We start from the raw sequence: 7,865 nt of genomic DNA on the forward strand, positions 1-7,865 counted from the left end.
TTTGAGCGCTCACCGGTTGCACACGACCTCATTTTGCCGAGCGTGTGTGCCAGGAGGGCATATCACCGACGGTTTCTGGGTCGTGTGGGAAGGAACCCCCTATCGCCCACACTCACTAGGCGATGGTTCCAAATGCCATCGCAGAAAGGGGTTGAAAACCGTTGGTATAGCACCGACGCGTACTAGTGGTCCCTCTTGGTGTGATGACATCCATCATCGTCTGGCCAGACATAGGTGACTACGTCATGGGGATGCCGGAACATGATAACGAGAAAGAAGAACAAAACCAGTAACTAGGATTTCGGTATAGTGAGCATGGTGATAACTCAGGAGGATCGGGTTTTGTGAAGTATCGCGTAGCAAAGGGAACATCACATGATAACCAAAGGTTCACTCGAATATCATTCGTGTGCTCAAAGTGATCGACATGGACATTGAACGAAAGGTTTCATTTATGTCTATGAGTTACCGAACCTACGGGATCGCAAACTTAAGGAAATCACGATTTGTTGAGTGTTAGTAGGACGGGAATGATGAGAATATATTTGTGGAATTTTTCATTATCATACGGAATAGTTCCAAGAGGATCTGGAAGCGTTTCGGGGTCACCAGAAGGGTTTCGATGAATATCGGGTAATACTGAGTTTTACCGATATATTATATATAGGTGGAAAATGTTTCCAGAGATGTTAATTTATATATTAAATGATCTAGAAGTATTTAGAACATTTTATATTTAATTTATCAATGGGTCTAAAAATGCCAAGGGGTGGAAGTCATCTTGGGCCACAAGGGCCCAATAGGGGAGGCACCTCCTTCCCGAGACCGAATTGGTGGAGGGGGAGGACTCCTCCTCCCCTCCTTAGGCTGGCGCACCAAGGAGGGATCTTTGCCCCTTGGTGGCAGCCCCTCCTTCCCTCTCTATCCTATATATACATGAGGAATTGTGCTCTTTTGATATACAAGTTTTGGAGACTCCTCTATGTTGGAAATATGCCCTAGAGGCAATAATAAAATGGTTATTATTATATTTCCTTGTTCATGATAATTGTCTATTGTTCATGCTATAATTGTATTAACTGGAAACCGTAATACATGTGTGAATACATAGACCACAACATGTCCCTAGTGAGCCTCTAGTTGACTAGCTCGTTGACCAATAGATGGTTATGGTTTCCTGACCATGGACATTGGATGTCATTGATAACGGGATCACATCATTAGGAGAATGATGTGATGGACAAGACCCAATCCTAAGCATAGCACAAGATCGTGTAGTTCGTTTGCTAAAAGCTTTTCTAATGTCAAGTATCATTTCCTTAGACCATGAGATTGTGTAACTCCCGGATACCGTAGGAGTGCTTTGGGTGTACCAAACGTCACAACGTAACTGGGTGGCTATAAAGGTGCACTACAGGTATCTCCGAAAGTGTCTGTTGGGTTGACACAAATCGAGACTGGGATTTGTCACTCTGTATGACGGAGAGGTATCTCTGGGCCCACTCGGTAGTGCATCATCATAATGAGCTCAATGTGACTAAGTAGTTAGTCACGGGATCATACATTACGGAACGAGTAAAGTGACGTGCCGGTAACAAGATTGAACGAGGTATTGGGATACCGACGATCGAATCTCGGGCAAGTAACGTACCGATTGACAAAGGGAATTGTATACGGGATTGCTTGAATCCCCGACATCATGGTTCATCCGATGAGATCATCGTGGAACATGTGGGAGCCAACATGGGTATCCAGATCCCGCTATTGGTTATTGGCCAGAGAGCTGTCTCGGTCATGTCTGCATGATTCCCAAACCCGTAGGGTCTACACACTTAAGGTTCGGTGACGCTAGAGTTGTTATGGGAATTAGTGTGCAGTTACCGAATGTTGTTCGGAGTCCCGGATGGGATCCCGGACGTCACGAGGAGTTCCGGAATGGTCCGGAGTTAAATATTTATATATGGGAAGTCCTATTTTGTCCACCGGAAAATGTTCGGGATTTTTCGGTATTGTACCGGGAAGGTTCTAGAAGGTTCCAAAGTGGGACCCACCTGCATGGAGGGACCCACATGAACGTGGGTAGTGGGGGCAAGGCCCCACACCCCTAGTCAAGGCGCACCAAGATCCCCCCTTAGAAGGAATAAGATCATATCCCGAAGGGATAAGATCAAGATCCCTAAAAAGGGGGGATAACAATCGGTGGGGAAGGGAAATGATGGGATTTCTTTCCTCCCACCTTTGCCAACGCACCAATGGACTTGGAGAGCAAGAAACCAGCCCCCTCCACCCCTATATATAGTGGAGAGGCGCATGGGAGCTGTACCCCCTTGCCCCTGGCGCAGCCCTCCCCCTCTCCAACTCCACCTCCTCCTCAGTAGTGCTTGGCGAAGCCCTGCCGAAGAACTGCAAGCTCCACCAACACGCCGTCGTGCTGTCGGAGCTCTCCCTCAACTTCTCCTCTCCCCTTGCTGGATCAAGAAGGAGGAGACGTCCCCGGGCTGTACGTGTGTTGAACGCGGAGGCGCCGTCCGTTCGGCGCTAGATCGGATCTTCCGCGATTTGAATCGCCGCGAGTACGACTCCATCAACCGCGTTCTTGTAACGCTTCCACTTAGCGATCTTCAAGGGTATGAATATGCACTCCCTCTCTCTCATTGCTAGCATCTCCTAGATTGATCTTGGTGACACGTAGGAAAATTTTGAATTTCTGTTACGTTCCCCAACAGTGGCATCATGAGCTAGGTCTATGCGTAGATTCTATGCACGAGTAGAACACAAAGTAGTTGTGGGCGATGCTTTGTTCAATTTGCTTGCCATTACTAGTCTTATCTTGATTCGGCGGCATTGTGGGATGAAGCGGCCCGGACCGACCTTACACATACTCTTACGTGAGACAGGTTCCACCGACCGACATGCACTTGATGCATAAGGTGGCTAGCGGGTGTCTGTCTCTCCCACTTTAGTCGGATCGGATTTGATTAAAAGGGTCCTTATGAAGGGTAAATAGCAATTGGCATATCACCGTTGTGGCTTTTGTGTAGGTAAGAAACGTTCTTGCTAGAAACCCATAGCAGCCACGTAAAACATGCAACAACAATTAGGGGACGTCTAACTTGTTTTTGCAGGGTATGTTGTGTGATGTGATATGGCCAAAAGGATGTGATGAATTACATATGTGATGTATGAGATTGATCATGTTCTTGTAATAGGAATCACGACTTGCATGTCGATGAGTATGACAACCGGCAGGAGCCATAGGACTTGTCTTAATTTATTGTATGACCTGCGTGTCAATGAAAACGCCATGTAATTACTTTACTTTATTGCTAACCGTTAGCCATAGTAGTAGAAGTAATAGTTGGCGAGACAACTTCATGAAGACACGATGATGGAGATCATGATGATGGAGATCATGGTGTCATGCTGGTGACGAAGGTGATCATGCCATGCCTCAAGATGGAGATCAAAGGCGCAAGATGATATTGGCCATATCATGTTACTTTATGATTTGCATGTGATGTTTGTCATGTTTTTACATCTTATTTGCTTAGAACAACGGTAGCATAAATAAGATGATCCCTCGCTAAAATTTCAAGAAAGTGTTCCCCCTAACTGTGCACCGTTGCGAAGGTTCGTTGTTCCGAAGCACCACGTGATGATCGGGTGTGATAGGTTCTAACATTTGCATACAATGGGTGTAAGCCAGATTTACACACGCAATACACTTAGGTTGACTTGACGAGCCTAGCATGTACAGACATGGCCTCGGAACACCGAAGACCGAAAGGTCGAACATGAGTCGTATAGAAGATACGACCAACATGGAGATGTTCACCGTTGGTGACTAGTCCGTCTCACGTGATGATCGGACACGGCCTAGTCGATTCGGATTATGTATCACTTAGATGACTAGAGGGATGTCTATCTAAGTGGGAGTTCATTAAATAATCAGATGAACTTAATTATCATGAACATAGTCAAAAGGTCTTTGCAAATTATGTCGTAGCTTAAGCTTTAGTTCTACTGTTTAAGATATAATCCTAGAGAAAATTTAGTTGAAAGTTGATAGTAGCAATTATGCGGACTGGGTCCGTAAACTGAGGATTGTCCTCATTGCTGCGCAGAAGGATTATGTCCTTAATGCACCGCTTGGTGTGCTGAACCTCGAGCGTTGTCTGTGGATGTTGCGAACATCTGACATACACGTTTTGATGACTACGTGATAGTTCAGTGCGTAATGTTAAACGGTTTAGAATTGAGGCACCGAAGACATTTTGAAACGTCGGGGAACATATGAGATGTTCCAAGAGCTGAAATTGGGATTTCAAGCTCGTGCCCATGTCAAGAGGTGTGAGACCTCCGACAAGTTTCTTAAGCCTACAAACTAAGGGATAAAAGCTCAATCGTTGAGCATGTGCTCAGATTGTCTGATTACTACAATCGCTTGAATCGAGTGGGAGTTGTCTTCCAGATGAGATAGTGATGGTTCTCCAAAGTCACTGCCACCAAGCTACTAGAGCTTCGTGATGAACTATAACATATCAGGGATAGATATGATGATCCTTGAGCTATTCGCGATGTTTGACACCGCGAAAGTAGAAGTCAAGTAGGAGCATCAATTGTTGATGGTTAGTAAAACCACTAGTTTCAAGAAGGGCAAGGGCAAGAAGGGATACTTCATGAAACGGCAAATCAGTTGCTGCTCTAATGAAGAAACCCAAGGTTGAACCCAAACCCGAGACTAAGTGCTTCTGAAATGAGGAGAACGGTCACTAAAGCAGAACTACCCTAGATGCTTGGTAGATGAGAAGGCTGGCAAGGTCGACAGAAGTATATTGAACATACATTATATTAATGTGTACTTTACTAGTACTCCTAGTAGCACCAGGGTAATAGATACCGGTTCAGTTGCTAAGTATTAGTAACTCGAAATAAAAAGCTACGGAATAAATGGAGACTAAGCTAAAGGTGAGAGGACGATATGTGTTGGAAGTGTTTCCAAGGTTGATGTGATCAAACATCGCATGCTCCCTCTACCATCGGGATTGGTGTTAAACCTAAATAATTGTTATTTGGTGTTTGCGTTGAGCGTAGACAAGATTGGATTATGTTTATCGCAATGCGTTTATTCATTTAAGGAGAATAATGGTTACTCTGTTTATTTGAATAATACCTTCAATGGTCTTGCACCGAAAATGAATGGTTTACTGAATCTCGATCGTAGTGATACACATGTTCATGCCAAAAGATATAAGATAGTAATGATAGTACCACACACTTGTGGCACTGCCATTTGAGTCATATTGGTATAAAACGCATGAAGAAGCTCCATGTCGATGGATCTTTGGACTCATTTGTTTTTGAAAAGATTGAGACATGCGAACCATGTCTATTGGTATATATGCATGAAGAAACTCCATACAGATGGATCGTTTGGACTCACTTGATTTTAATCACTTGAGACATGCAAATCATACCACATGGACAAGATGACTGAAAGGCCTCGGTTTCAGTGAGATGAAACAAGAGAGCAACTTGTTGGAAGTAATACATTTGATGTGTGCAATCCAATGAGTGTTGAGGCACGCAGTGAATATCATTATGCTCTTACTTCACAGATGATTTGAGTAGATTCTGAGTATATTTACTTGATGAAACACAAGTCTGAATTATTGAAAGGTTCAAGTAATTTCAGAGTGAAGTTGAAGATCGTCGTGACAAGAGGATAAAATGTCTATGATATGATCATAGAGATGAATATCTGAGTTACGAGTTTGGCACACAATTAAGAGATTGTGGAAATTGTTTCACAACTAATACCGCCTGGAACACCATAGTGTGATGGTGTGTCCGAACATCATAACTGCACCCTATTGGATATGGTGCATACCATGATGTCTCTTATCGAATTACCACTATCGTTTATGGGTTAGGCATTATAGACAACCGCATTCACTTTAATAGGGCACCACGTAATTCCGTTGAGATGACACCGTATGAACTATGGTTTAGAGAAACCTAAGTTGTCGTTTCTTAAAAGTTTGGGGCTGCGACGCTTATGTGAAAAGTTTTGCCTGATAAGCTCGAACCCAAAGCGGATAAATGCATCTTCATAGGACACCCAAAACAGTTGGGTATACCTCCTAATTCAGATCCGGAAGCAAAAGTGATTGTTTCCAGAAACAGATCCTTTCTCGAGGAAAAGTTTCTCTCGAAAGAATTGAGTGGGAGGATGGTGGAGACTTGATGAGGTTATTGAACCGTCACTTCAACTAGTGTGTAGCAGGGCACAGGAAGTTGTTCCTGTGGCGCCTACACCAATTGAAGTGGAAGCTAATGATAGTGATCATGAAACTTCGGATCAAGCCACTACCAAACCTCGTAGGTCAACAAGGATGCGTACTACTTCAGAGTGGTACGTAATCCTGTCTTAGAGGTCATGTTGCTAGACAACAATGAACCTACGAGCTATGAGAAGCGATGGTGGGCCCAGATTCCGACGAATGGCTCGAGGCCATGAAATCCGAGAGGATCCATGTATGAAAACAAAGTATAGACTTTGGAAGAACCACTTGATGGTCGTAAGGCTGTAGGGTACAGATGGATTTTAAAAGGAAGACTGACAATGATGGTAAGTATCACCATTAAGAAAGCTCGACTTGTCGTTAAGATATTTTCCTAGAAGTTCAAGGAGTTGACTACGATGAGACTTTCTCACTCGTAGCGATGCTAAGTGTCTGTTGGAATTATATTAGCAGTTACTGCATTATTTATGAAATCTTGCAGATAGGATGTCAAAACATTGTTTCCTCGACGATTTTCTTGAGGAAAGGTTGTATGTGATACAACCAGAAGGTTTTGTCAATCCTGAAAGATGTTAACAAGTATGCAAAGCTCCAGCAATCCTTCTAAGGACTGGAGTAAGCATCTCGGAGTTGGAATATACGCTTTGATGAGATGATCAAAGATTTTGGGTTTATACAAAGTTTATGAGAAACTTGTGTTTCCAAAGAAGTGAGTGGGAGCGCTATAGAATTTCTGATGAGTATATGTTGTTAACATATTGTTGATCAGAAATGATGTAGAATTTCTGGAAAGCATATAGGGTTATTTGAAAAGTGTTTTTCAATGGAAAACCTGGATTAAGCTACTTGAACATTGAGCATCAAGATCTATAAGGATAGATAAAAAACGCTTAATAGTACTTTCAGATGAACACATACCGTGACAAGATTTTGAAGGAGTTCAAAATAGATCGGCAAAGAAGGAGTTCCTGGCTGTGTTATAAGGTGTGAGTATTGAGTAAGACTCAAGACCTGACCACGGCAGAAGAGAGAGAAAGGACGAAGGTCGTCCCCTATGCTTTAGACGTAGGCTCCACAGTATGCTATGATGTGTACCGCACCTGAAGTGTGCCCTGCCATGAGTCAGTCAAGGGGTACAAGTGTGATCCAGGAAAGGATCACAGGACAGCGGTCAAGGTTATCCTTAGTAACTAGTGGACTAAGGAATTTTCTCGATTATGGAGGTGGTAAAAGAGTTCGTCGTAAAGGGTTACGCCGATGCAAACTTTGACACTAATCTGGATGACTCTGAGTAGTAGACCGGATTCGTATAGTAGAGCAGTTATTTGGAATAGTTCCAAATAGCGCGTGGTAGCTGCATCTAGGAGATGACATAGAGATTTGTAAAGCACACACGGATCTGAAAGATTCAGACCCGTTGACTAATAACCTCTCTCACAAGCGAGATATGATCAAACCCAATGGGTGTTGGATTCATTACAATCACATAGTGATGTGAACTAGATTATTGACTCTAGTGCAAGTGGGAGACTGTTGGAAATATGCCCTAGAGGCAATAAT

The sequence above is a fragment of the Aegilops tauschii genome, chromosome 4 (assembly GCF_002575655.3).
Source record: "Aegilops tauschii subsp. strangulata cultivar AL8/78 chromosome 4, Aet v6.0, whole genome shotgun sequence".
Lineage (NCBI taxonomy): Eukaryota > Viridiplantae > Streptophyta > Magnoliopsida > Poales > Poaceae > Aegilops > Aegilops tauschii.